Raw genomic sequence first — 14437 nt, 5'->3', positions numbered from 1 at the left:
TTAAAAGACCAATTAGAGTTCAAGATCAAATATGAAATTATACCTTGCACAATGTTACTGATTGCATATATGTGAGTAAAGTTACAAAATTGCTGCATATGCACTAAACTTAAGCAGATTAATTACCCTAGTTTATCACAAACCTCTTATTCCTGGATTACTCATCAGGACTGTTTGGGGATATTCAGAAGAAAATGAAAGTGCATGTAATCAGTCTGAAAACTCCTGAAAAGATACAGCTTTACTTAGAATGAATAATATGGCATTTTTAATATACATGCAAGATTGTTTTATATAGTGACATATCTATGACATCTAAATTTGAAAAATTAATAAACAGTCCTCTTTTATTGTCTAATTTTGTCAGTGAGGCATTTTTATCTGTAAGGACTATGAATGACTTCTGGCAATGTTTAAACATATAGTAGTTAGAGACATCAGTGACTAGATCCGACTGGGGTAGTTCTTTAAGAATACACACAGATGAAGCACTTTTGTTAACATGTGCAGGCTGAAGCATTTTAGTTCAGGGAACTGTGATTTTGAGGAAAGTTCCCTAATCATCCTCTCTTACTGTGCACTGCTGCAAATCACACATATTAGAGAATGTAAGTCAAGTTCCTTTCACGAAGTGTGAATTCTTGTCCAGCCTGAATCTGGACATTGTGGTAGATCCAGGCACTCGTTCTTTGGGCAACTTTGAACCAAATGTTCAGGCCAAAGAGTAGACAAGTCTAACCCAAAGTAAAAACCCTAACTATGCACAAAGTAGAAGCAGGGTCTTATACCAAAGTTCTGTGATCTGCTTGTATTTTACAAAGTTAATTATCAATGTACACATAGGCTGAGAATACAATGCCTTGCAGTCAATAAGGATGTAGTCCTTCCTGTATTCTTGTTACCATTTCATCCACCTGCTCTTATATAACGTGTATATTTCTTAATTATAACTTACAAGCTTTTGGAGACTGACACTACTTTCTAGTATTCCGTTTCAACCATTCCTTGTTGTCCTAACGTCCTATTGTAATAAATAGCAATAAATAAGTTAAAAATATTTTTAGTGTTAACAAGACTGAATTTGGATTACATTAGATTAGACTAGATTATTAATTGTTTGGGCAATTACTAATCCTGCATGCGTTCAACAACCACAAGTTCTATGCATAATTAATGGAAAAAAGTTAGGCTCGTTTAACTGAAAAAGTCTCATAACTTCATTCAAATTTTCAGCCAAGTATATATATATGTTTTTTAATTATTTGGTTTACCAATTCAAAGGAATAATAATCAGTCTTGTTTTTCCTACTGTCCCTCACTCCTTCTTTAATTGTCACCATAATTTAACATGATGTTATGAGGTAAGAATTTAATTAAGGCTCTCAACAATGCCATCTGGTGGGGTTAAAACTTAATTATTTAGAGCTCATAGCTTATTCTGCATCTTAAATTGTATCTTATGTTGTGCACAAATGCACACCGTACAGGCAACAAACAGAAGGAACTAGAAATCTGTGTGCAGTCAGATCTCATTTTGATTACAGAGACATGGTGGGATAACTCACCTGACTGGATTGTTGAGAAAGAACTAACCTACATAGCTGAAGTACAGAATTTACTCCATAAGAGAATATTTGAAATACAATGCTTATGATTTCTGCTAATGAAATAAATACAAATTGTTAAGAGAGTTATGAAATGAAACTTAACATGAGCAGACATTTCAAAGGTATCTGTCAAAAATATTTTGCTATTGTTTTGATAAGTACCTTCAAAAGAAAAAAGGTGCTTTTAAAAATTGTATTTTAGTATACAGTAGAACAAGTAAAGAAAACTCAGAGGAGACAAGAATAAACCAAAAAGGATCTTACCTCTTGTGTCCTTACAGACTGGTCGTTTGCTCCTAGCTTGATTTCAGCCTGAAAATTCAGTTTCTTTTTTACTCACTTTGGTTTTAGGCAGTCCCTTCTGGTTCCTAGGAATTCTTTCTTTATCACACTTTGATCTTTATTTGCAATAGTATTGTTGTAGTCTTTACAGTGCTGGAAGATTTCTTGTCTGTTACCTTTACAGAGTAATACAATGTATGTAGTGTCATACAAATAAAACACCACAAGTTGCAAAATATTAAAGTGATTGTTACACTTTTGTGTAACAAAAGTGTTTTGTGTTTTTTGTCATTCATCTTCCCCAGCTTCCAGAGATGGTGACTCCACCATGTCCCTTGGCAAATTATTTCAATGCCTAGTAACTCTTCCAGTGAAACTTTCTAGACCTCCCCTGGCACAACTGAAGGCCATTTCCTTCTTATCCTTTCACTGAGACATGGCAGAAGAGGCTGACCGTCACCTCACTACAACCTCCTTTCAGGTAGTTGCACAGAGTAGTGAAGTTCTACCTGAGTTTCCTCTTCTCCACACTAAACAATCCCAGTTCTCTCAGTCACTCCTCATGAGACGTGTTTTCTATACCCTTCAGCACTTTTCTTGCTCTTCTCTGGACACGCTCCAGCACCTCAATGTCCTTTTTGAAGTGAGGGGTGCAAAACTGGACACAGTACTCAATATGTCACCTCACTAGTGCTGAGTACAGTGGGATAATCACTTCCCTAATGCTGCTGGACAGATTAATCTTGATACAGGCCAGGATGCCACTGGTCTTTTTGGCTGCCTGGGCACACTGCTGGCGCGTGTTTAGCTGGCTTTCAGCCAGCACCTACAAGTTCCTTTCTCCTGAGCATCTCTCAAGCCACTCTCCTCCAGCCCCATAGCACTGCATGGTGGTGTTGTGACCCAAGCAGCACTTTGCCTTATTGAACTATGGGCAGTTGTCCTTGGCCCATCAATGCAGTCTGTCAAGATCTCTCTGTAGGGCCTTCCTACCCCCAGGCAAATCAAGAGTTCCATCTAATTCAGTGTCATCTCTGAACTGACTAAGGGCATTCAATCCCCTCATCCAAATAATCAATAAAGACCTTAAGCAGTATTGGCACCAATACTGAGCCCTAGGGAACACCGCTAGTGACTAGACACCAACAGTCAACATCTGATTGAGGAACTGGTGTCATGTGCCAGACTTTTGGGCCTCAGGACTCCTTCAGAATATTCAGTGATAGGACAAGAGAAAAAATCAAAAAAGTCTTTTCAATGAGAGTGATCAAACACTTGAATAGAATGCCTGAAGAGGCTGTGAAGTCTTCATCCCTGGAATTTTTAAAAGGGTGAACGGATGAGTCCCTAAACAGTGACATCCAGATTTGATATGTACTCTACTTTTACTGATCTAGGACTGAAGTCTCTGAAGCTCCCTTTGAACTGGAATTAGGGTTCTGTGCTCCTCCAAAGAGCATGTGAAAGTTAGGTTAAACCTGTCAAATAGACAGGCTGCCTCTGTCTATTGAGAGCAACTAAACTTGAACAGAAGGTTCAAGAAGAGACAACAGCGCAGAGCAGACAGAATTAACAGACATGAAGAAGATGACTCTTCCACCTGCATCTCAGTTGAGATGTTGAGAGGATTAATGAACTGTCAGACAGGTCTCAGTGGTGTGTAAAACTTCCTAGGGCCAAAAGAAGATTTTTAGAGTTGGCTGCTAGCCAGGAAGTGGTTCTTTTCCTTGATATCAAGCCTAGAAGCAAAAGCCTATCAGAAAGGACACTGCAGGTAGGGAAGGGTCTCACTAATGTTAGGCTAGTAGCTTGGAATTGGTTTCCTTTAAAGAACAAATTATACAGGTTCAACTTATAAAACACTGTTATTAGGTTTATTATAATAAAATAATTACTATAGCACAATGTTTTGGGTTTTTTTCCTTTTTTTTTGTTTCTCTTTTTCTTCTTTTTTAGGGTTTGTTTAAAGAAAAAAAAAGGAATTTCAAGCAAGTTTCCCTGAATGAGCTGGGGTATGATGTCCCATTCTGCAGTGCTTCAAAACTGAAAATTGCTTAAAAAGATTCAGACAAACTTTAGTACAACATAATTTTAAAATTACTGTATATTATACTGGACATGAAAAAATTACCTTATTATGTTTACAAATATTTGGGTTTTATTCTGAAAGTATGGAAGCATGATTATAAAGGCATTGCACAAGATCATTTCCTATAGAAAAGTTGAGTGAATTTTGTAAGCTAAAATGAAACAAGCTAAAATCAATAAGGATTTTATTTCTCCAGTTGTCTTGTGTTGGTTTTTTTTTCCTAAGATGTGACTGAGAAAAGATATGGCCACTAGAGGGCAGAGACAGATAGGTTTTTTAATACACTAAACCTAATTCCGTCTAGAAGCACTTTTGTTGTGACAAGTTAGTAATTTTAGACTGCTAATGAATTCCTGAGCTAGCTACCCACTACAGAGGAATGAAAGACAGATTAAAATTCAAACTTTCATTTGAATAGCATTAATTAAGGTATGTGAGTCAAAATAATTTAAAAAATTACTAAGGACATAATTTAAGGTAATTGCAAAATTACTGACAAAACATGCAATCAGTAATGGAACAAGATGATGGGAAGAAAATATATGAGTGTGATAAAGTACTTGTGAAAGGAAAAAGTAATGCTAATTGGGGAAAAGAGAAAGTAATATTTCCTGATTGCCTTGGGGGGGTGAAAGTTTGTTACATACTGCTATGCTTAGTGAAATAAATTATAGTGGACTTTTTACTGATTATTTTCCATAAGGCTTATTTCATAGCTTGCTAATAGAACGCATTCATACTAGCTACCTTTATATAGCATATCATGCCAAATATCTTAAGATGAATTTACTCTATACATATAGAAATATACAAATAAACGTGCAAGCACTTACCATTGTGTTTTGTTGGTTTCATTAAATTTTCTCAGGTCCTAGATTGGTGTCATGGTTTGAAAAGCTCAAACCACCACAATTGGAAAGAATGTAATCTTTTAATCACATTTAAACATGAACTTAATTATTTTATATTAGCTTACTGATGTCTTTATAAAGTGTCTATAAAAAATATATGTGACAATGCTATAAAGCATTTTGTAATAGCAAAAGTGTGAATTGTTTTTGGTATTGCCATAATAGTTATTCATAGCTAAACAGCCTTTTTTTTTTTCACTGAAATTCAACTCAGGCAATAAAACACTAAATTATATTTTCTTGCCCCATTATAATAGTCAATGGAGAGCTAGAATTCAATTCAGTTACCTGAACACAAACTGTTAATGTTTTATGAGACAACTTAACCCATCCGAGTAATTCAGAAGGGTTTGACAGCTGTGATGTCCAAACTACAGAGAGCTTCAGCTTTTGGGCTTCTGGACCCCACAAAGAATATGCTGGGTAACCATGTGCATCTACGCAAGCAACAGGACCAGCCCTGGTGTTACACTTAAAATCTGGTTTATAGGTAAAGAAGAAGCACACCTTTCAGATATGTACAATCAAGAATTTATTGTTAATATAAATAAGATCTTAAAAGTCTAATCAGGTTTAGTCCACATCTAATTGTTGTTGAAGAATAACAAATAATAATGCAGATAAAACTGTTATACACATACTTCTTTTATACCCCTCTTCCTGCTGATATGTTCACCCTTCCCTGCTCCTTAGAGTCCTAAGGTTGGTGGCTTCCTTCAGGTGGTATGTGGGAGGGCACAGCCATTTTCAGGGTCTGGAGTTTTTTGTCAAGAAAAATATGACATTCATGTTAATGGTTTCTTATTCTTTTCTCTAGGATCCAGTAAGGATAATTTTTGTATGCTTGCAAACACACTTGTATATATTTGCTCTTTTATCACTGCTTTGCTTCAAGAGATATAGTGCCTTTTACCTATCTTTGATATTGCTGTTTTGTTACTTTCAAAACTAGTTTTTCCCAACTGGCTATGTTACCTGAGGTCATCTGTCAGGGAACAGAAGGAATGGATTTGCTTCCAAGGAGAAGGAGCACAGAGCCAAGATGACCCCAATGCAAGCCCTGCCCTTACTGGTGGGTTGCAGCCCCACAGCAGCAGAACATGGAGACCAATGCAGGACTGGTGTTAGCTACAGGTCTCATCAATTGTACAAAGATCTTTAGACAAACACAATGTGAAAATTTACAGCTAAAGTCAACCCCCAAACTCCACCAGCAAGTCAGGAAGATCAGGGGACCGAGACGGTCAGAGGCACACCTACGACATAGCACCAGGTCAGCCCTGGGTGCCCAGGCCTAAGCTGAAATGGAACTCCTGGGTCCACCGTCAGGGTGTTCCAGGTAAGGCTGGCCCAAGACATTAACACTTAATGGTGCCAGTATAAAGAAGTTTGCAAGTCAATATGGGGAGATAAATTATGATATCTACAAGATTTCTAGGGGGAAAATACCTCTTTTATATAGATATAGATAGATAAATATATATATGTGTGTGTGTGCTTTTACAATTTTTAAAATAAAACATAAGGTAAATTATAGGACATTGACTAATTTGAAGGGTTCTGCTTCTGTTCTTCCTTTCCTTGAAAAGCAATTTTTTTTTTCCACATACTGAGCAAATGGTTCTCAGGTTTACCAGGAGTAACAGCAAGGTAAGAATGAAAGAGACATGTAGTCCTCAAGGAGACCAACTGGTAACCGCATCATAGGATGTGTAAAATGAGACCACTGTTGTGCTTCTCATGATTCTGATTGCTTTTTCCAGAATTAGAAACACAGAAATAGAATGCATGGTCTGAATGAAGATACTCAACTACTACAACATGGACCAGATCATGTTACAGTCAAGACAAAAGAGACAACAACTCTTGTGGACTCAAAGTTCTGAATCCCAAAGGAGAAAAAAAAGTAGTCACAAGGAAAACAAATTTGTTAAGACAGACACCGTCTGATTAAATATCTTCTGTATATTTTAGTCTGAGAACACACAGCAAATCAAAAAACTCACTAAGAGAACAAGAACTATTTTCTGTTCATCCACATTCTAAATTGGATAAGCATTTGTGTATTAATGGAAATCAGATAATTCTGTTTTGTATATGATGGCATCTCTTTATGTAATGGTTCAACTTTCAAGTAATTCGAGCACAGATTATTACAACAAATTAAAATATCTAATGTGCTTGATTGGATTCTAGCAAATATAAGAAAACATACACCACAGTCAGCTAAAAAAAAGAAAACGGAAGAAATATTCTTGTTGAATTACCCTGAACTCAGATTATTCAGTAACAGTTAGTATAATAGAATAGTTAAAATAAAAAGTAACACTTAAACTATAATTAATCTACTGTTTTATTTACTTGGTACTGCTGTTATTTATTATAACAAAGAAAAGAGTTAGGAGGTCATCAAGGCTAATAACTGAATAAACTTCCCCTAAATGTCAAAATTTTAAATTCAAAGAAATAGAAACAGCTTGAAAACCATTAAACCAGTGATAACGAACAACATAAGACAAGCTTGTATTTCACAATGTCTTTCTTACTGGAGCGTAAAAGCAATGTATTTGAAAGTTTATAACTCTTGACTTTATGTTTTAACAGACATTTTATTTTACCATTTACGCTGTTATAAAATGACAATATGTCATTTAGCACAACTTTTCACAACACTGAAATGATTTAAGGGTTCATAGGTATTTAAAAGTGCATAATGATAGTTTATCTGCCTTTCAAGGCCAAGTTGGATGGGGCATTCAGCAACCTGGTCTAGTAGGAGGCGTTCCTGCCTATGGCAGGTGGTTGGAAGGTTCCTTCCAATCCAAATCATTCTGTGATCTTATGAGGCTTTCCCATAATAAGTAGTTCACTGTGTTTCAGAGATTATTCTTATATTGGAAGTATGAAATAAAATGTATTGATTTGTGGGTTATCTTAATCAAGGTTTAGGATGAAGCAGTCTGTGAAGATGCAAATCTTACATTCTTTAAGTAGGTTGAACTTGTAAATCAACCAAAACCCAATTAGGTTTTTTTCATCGAAATACATAGAAATTTCTTCAGAAGTTTCATGGGCTCTTTGTCTACCAAAATATCATTGTTAAAAAGTATCGGGCCAGAAAAGATAACTATTTATCCTTCTGTATCTTCTGTTCTGTTGCTCTTCATGAAAATCTTGAACCCAGTGTCTAATCAGTGAACTACTTTAGATAGCCTTTTCATCAAAGCTGAAAACTTCCTTCATGGTACAAGAACTTGAAGGTTCTTGAATGGAAGTCTCAGTGGAAAAAGGAATGTAAAAGATACATGGGTGTGTCACTAAGAACAAAAAACTGAAAACCCAAATACAAATCTTTCTTTAAAACAAAAGTGCTGTTTTAAAAACAAAGACTAAGAAAAAAATGATTGTATATGGTGTCACTAAATATTTACTATGAGTAATATCCACCTTCTTTTGTAACCTGATATCCTAATTCATCTGCATGAGGCACTTCTCTGATGCAACTACCACCTTGCAGATAATCTTACTCCCTAATAAGCCAACAAACTTAATAAATGCAAGGAGAGAGCTTTCTGATTGAGGTACACAAAATCTTGCTTTATTCCATGAATTCAAGGATTCTGGATTTTACCATGTCTGATCAGGAACTGGTAATTTAAAAAATTTTAGAGGTAAGATTTCATTCTAGGGCTACAGGGAATGCAGGAAACAAATTAATTGTCTTGTTTTATTGCTGTTTTTTCAGATTAGTTAAATGTGCTTGTTATTTGTATGACTATTTATTTCTTGGGGTAGTCATCTTTTGCAAGCACAGATAAAATAACTATTTGATAACATTTTCCACTCCACTATTTATGTGCAAGACAAAAAAACACTTTCATACCTTTGTTTGCTTAGTGTAAAAATAAATACAGAGAATAATTACAGAGATTGATTTAATTTAAATCAACTCTAATTTTCATCATTGTCACACTCATTCCTAGGTAGATATTTTTTAATATTTTGGTTTTGCTATTTAATCTGCAGGAGTGCAAGTTAAAAAACAAACAAAAAAACCCCAACAAACAAAGCCAAAACCAAAAACCAAATAATGAACATGAATAAGATCAGCAAAACTCAGGTATGTAAGAGATAAACAGCAACATGTATATTTATATTTGCTAAATTAGACTGTTCATTCAGTGAAGTGAATAGCAAAATTTCCAATTATGTCATTAGGGCCAAAATGTGAAAGCATTCTAATCTTTGCTAGATAGTTGCATGCGGATATGCATGTATATTTCAACAAATGCATTATTTCATGAAATATAATTATTATTTAAAATTGTAGAGAAAGTGACAATAATTTCTGATGTTAATACTGAGCTCCAATTCAGTCAAAGGCTTGTCATTTTGCTGTTGTGAAAAAGATGTTGAACCCTGAAAAAAAGTTGATACCAGAGGTCATCTATTTTCAATTTACATATTCACATGCTTATTATTTTTAGAATCACTAATAAGTAAGATGCTAACAGGAATTAATTACAGATAACGTTTATGACATATCTTCTTTTAGGTTTCTCATGACAGGATAGACTACTGCTTTTACAGTAGTAGCATACTTCTGCAGATATGAAATTATGTCAAAGACATAGTCAGATTTTGAAACTGATTGTGACAGGAAACATGTAACTACAAAAGAGGCTGTTCCAAAGAGCTTGCAGGTAAATAGAGAGAAGGAAAAGCTGCTATTCCTCAACAATATATAAATCAAGTTGGTAGGTTAAATACGTTACTTATTGCTCTCCCCAGGATTTCAAGAGGTATTTTCTGCACTTTTTCATATTATATTTGAACTATAATAAATTTCATATTCTGTCTTTGATAATAATTTTTCCCTAACCTTTTGTAATCCTGGAGTAATCAATAGAGAGAATAAATAATACTTTTTCTAAGTGATTAAAATATAACAGTCTTAACTAAACAGGGGTTGGGAACTATCTGAAAGTTACTCAATTTTTTAGAGACTTTTACATGACTCTAAAGTAAAATATCTTAAATTCATGGTGGTAAAACTAGTAAACTATTAAAAAAAGGGGGTTTTACTTTGCTAGATTACAGTTATAAAGAGAAAAAAATAATTCTCCTTCTCCAGTAAGTTAAACATATTGTTTGAATTAGAAAAAGAGATGTTCATAGTTTAAAATCAATGCAAAAAGACTTATAAAATTATAAAAACTGACCATTTGTGATATTTTAGTTGAGAGGTGCTGCCAGAAGAGGGCGATGTTGAACTATAAATTTATGGCAATCTTGCCTGCCTTCTCTGCAAGTTGTGTTCACTTGAATCTATGTACATTATTTTGCACAAGAAAGACTGTTAAACTTTCCATTTTGACAAATACTTAGTTCAGAGAAGACCAGGGTACTGTAAGGCTTTCAAATATACTCTGTGTACATTTTCAGAATGAAAATATATCCCTGTTTAATTCCCACCCTTCCAGCCCCAAAGACAAATATTTGAAAATAAGTCATATAATATGATTGTATATTATCAATGTGTATGTATACTAAAAAAGAGGAAATATTATGAGAACCGTGGTTTAAAAAAAGTCATCAAAGTTCTTATTTTGATCTTTTATTTCTTTTTCTTTTAAACCAATTTCCTGATGTATATTCTTATTCAGTTACAAAGGAATTACAGATTATGATGGATAAGTGATGATATTTGTTCTGGTGGTGTGTAAAATATGATGCAAAATTAATAATAACAGATTTTTCATATAAACTGGAAAATATGAAAGCAGTATTATTAGTGTGGTTCTTGTAACGTCCCCATTCTTTACTTGATAAAGCAGTAGTCTGTAATATGGAGTCATGGTCACAATCAGGATATATCTTAGCTCTGTGACGCCACCTGACTCTCAAGTCAACCATACTGCATTTTAGATCCAGCAGCTTCATGCTGAAGATCTGCCATCAGCCTTCTGTGGCTTGATCAGTGTTCTTTCTGCTAATGAACAGATTTTTGCAGAATTTACATTTGTATCTTATTGATCTGTACTTAAAAACTGCTTCTCCATATGTTATCTCTCTGACGCATTACACTGGATGAAGAAAACAAGTTTTACATGCTCTGAGTATCTCTTAATATCACACAGAATATCGGGTATCAGTGTTTTGTTTTGTTTTGGCTTTATTCTTTCTTTGTAGATCAAATTTCACAGAATTAAAGATGAAAAACAAATTAAAACTGCAAGTTAGTACTAGATAAAATGTAAGCATGTTTAATGGTAGCATATTATCTAACACTATTTGGTTAATTACTTGTTTATAAAGTAGTAACTGTTCAAAAAATCACAATAAATGGATGTATTTCCAACAGCTTTGTAGGGTCACAAAAGCTTTGGTAGAAATAAATGAGTGTTTTTCCTGTTTACTTCAGTGTTAGTCTTGAGTGTTCAGCGGGTGAATCTTAATCACCATCACCTGGGAAAAAGTGGCACACAACTGGAGAGCAACAAGATAACATAGAGTCAACACACTCTTTATCTTTACAATCATATATGTACGTATACAATACCATATATATATGATCTTTATTTACTCACATTGCATTATTTTGATTTGCTGCCTGAAGTTCAAATTCAGACATTCCTTGTAATTTACTATAATTTATTTACTATCTATATAAATAATAAATGAATGCATTCATGTTCAAGCTCTTGAGCAGTTGATACTTCCACAATTAAAAAAAGACATGCAACTAAATACGTGCAACTATGAAATGCAATTTGTTTTTCTAGGAAATGAAAAAAATTAGCATAATGCTGACAGTGCCAAAAGAATACAAAAAGTTAACTGAAACATAGAACCAGTTGATGTAGAAGTTTGAAAACAAAATGTGGCGCCATTGTTAGAATGGAAAAATACACTGTATTTTTTCCTACTTGCATCCACTGAGCCAATAAAGATTGACTAATTCTAATTTTGGTGTTTCAATAGGCAAGTGTAATGCATTTTAATGAAAGTATATCTGTTTGAGCTTCAGATTAGTGATTATTCAAGGAATGTATGTGTTTATGCTGAGCAGCTGTGAAAGATGATTGATACTTTGATAATCAAAGTAGTGGCATCAATCTCTTGATTTTTAATGCTTGCTTGTTTTGTGTTTTTGATATAGTACAACTACTTGAGTATTTTAGAATGACAACTGAATTATTTGATCAATTTTGGACAGAAGACCTGTTATCTTCCTTAGGTTTTATATGGATTTATTCTTTGGTTCATATTTTAGCTAGAAGTTCCTTGAAAGTGTCCAGTGCTTCTAAACTCACATCCTCTGATATGAGAAATATTTTCTCCAAAATAACCTTAATAATAAAGTGTATTTCCAAAATTGTATCATAAATGTCAGGCAGTTTTTTTTAAAGAGCCTGATCTAATATCTTGGCAGATTTGAGTATCTGTTTTGCATATTGCTTTGCTGGTTTTGGCTGGGATAGAGATGATTTTCTTCACAGTAGCTAGTACGGGGCTATGTTTTACATTTTTGCTGGAAACAGTGTTGATAATACAGGGAAATTTTCATTATTGCTGTGCTGCACTTACACAGAATTGAGGCCTTTTCTGCTTCTCATAACATCCCAACAACAAATAGGCTGAAGGTCCACAAGAAGCTGGGAGGGGCCGCAGCTGGGACAGCTGACCTCAAATGTCCAAAAGCATATTCCATACCACATGCTGCCATGCTCAGCAGCAGAACTAAGGGGAAGGTTGGCCAGGGGGGCTGCTGCTCAGGGACTGGCAGGCCATCAGTTAGTTGGTGGTAAGCGGTTGTTTTCATTAGCATCACTTGTCCTTCTTGTGATTTATTTGTCTCTCTTTTTTATTTTCCTTTTATTTAAAATTTATTATTATTATCATTATTGTTATTATCATTGTTATTGTTCCTCTTACTATTATTATATCTTTTCTTTAATTTCAATTATTAAACTGCTCCCTCAACCCACAGTTTTCCTCACTTTTACCCTTTCAATTCTCTCCCCATCATCCTGTTGGGGAGTGGGCAAGTGATTGTGTGGTGCTCAGTTTCTGGCTGGAGTTAAACCAAAACAGAGTGGTAGAAGAAATATCAAGTATCATTCACAGCATACTTTTTTTTTTTCCTAAAATGGTGTCTTTCAAAACTGGATTAGGTCATTATTTTCAATTTTGAGGGAATCACCGTCTGTGTTACTCCAGACAATACATAAATATTAGTAATGAATCCTAGGGGCCTGTAAGATTGAATACTAATACTTTTAAAATGAACATTTAGTTATAAAAGTTACCATTAAATGAGCTTCTTCAGATAGTGGGATTTCTCTAAGTTAACATCACATGGCTTGCTAAGTATGAACTGTATTACTTTAACATGGTAATTAAGATACTTTACATTATATTTTAAGATAATTAAAGTATTATTTCCATTTCTCTCCATGGTAGAGAAACCATACAATAGTACATGACTTTGAATAAGACTAATTACATGCTAATTATTATGTTATGAGATATAGTAATTCAGTTCTGAGGATTATTTTAAAGGGATGTGCCTTAACATTCTGAACCCAACAGATTTTGGATTCCTAAAGCATTCCACAAGATCACAGAATCACTGAAGTTGGAAGGGATCTGCTTAGATCATCTAATCCAGCCTCCCTGGCTCAAGTAGGGTCAGCTACAGCAGTTTGACCAGGAATACATCCAATTAGGATTTGTGTATCTCTAAAGATGGAGACCCTAGAACCTCTCCGTGTAACCTGCTTCATGGTTTGATGACTCTCGTTTCAGTCACTGCACCACCACCAAAATGTCAGTTATGTGCACGGGAGGCTTCTGAAAGACTCGAAATGTCAATGAAAAAAATAAATTCAGTTTTGGAAAACATGTTGCCATCATTTATACAGAAAAACTCCAAAAAGGAAAAATATTTTCAGTACTAAAGGTAGATATTTATTTTTCTAATTAAGACAGATAATATGCAATAAAGGGACTCTAAATTGAAAAATACAGTTTATTCTGAGAATTTTTATCTTATTGTTCCAAAACAACCCCAACTACAACCTGAAAACAGAGGTGGAGAAATAATTTATACTTATTCAGTTAGGTTATACTGCGCATTGCACAGCATTTTGTATTAACTCACCATTTGTGTTCTTTATTATTAATTGAGCTGAGATAGTGACTACCATGCTGTGATTTTCACGAAAAAAATCCATCCTCGATGTCATGCAGAATGCCAGTCCCTGCTACTGACTCACTAACTGTCCTACAGTGAAGCTCACACTAGCTCATGGTCTGTGACTCAGTGAAATCCAGACGGCTTTCCAAAGTTGCCAGTGGACAGTCACTTGTAGTTAGATCTTTAAGTCAGATAAAGATTTATGGACAAGTCAGAATTCAGAAGTTGCCCTTACTATGGGTTCTAAACAAAGTTGCTTTGTTTATAAAATCCCACATAAAAATGAGGTTAAGTGTTCATAGGAGACGACATACACAGGCAAGGTACTTAACAGGTAGTGTGTCGG

Source organism: Neopelma chrysocephalum, unplaced genomic scaffold, assembly GCF_003984885.1.
Source record: "Neopelma chrysocephalum unplaced genomic scaffold, ASM398488v2 Primary Assembly neopelma1_25, whole genome shotgun sequence".
Classification (NCBI taxonomy): domain Eukaryota; kingdom Metazoa; phylum Chordata; class Aves; order Passeriformes; family Pipridae; genus Neopelma; species Neopelma chrysocephalum.
The sequence above is the reverse complement of the archived record's forward strand: the minus strand, read 5'-3'. Positions refer to the sequence as shown.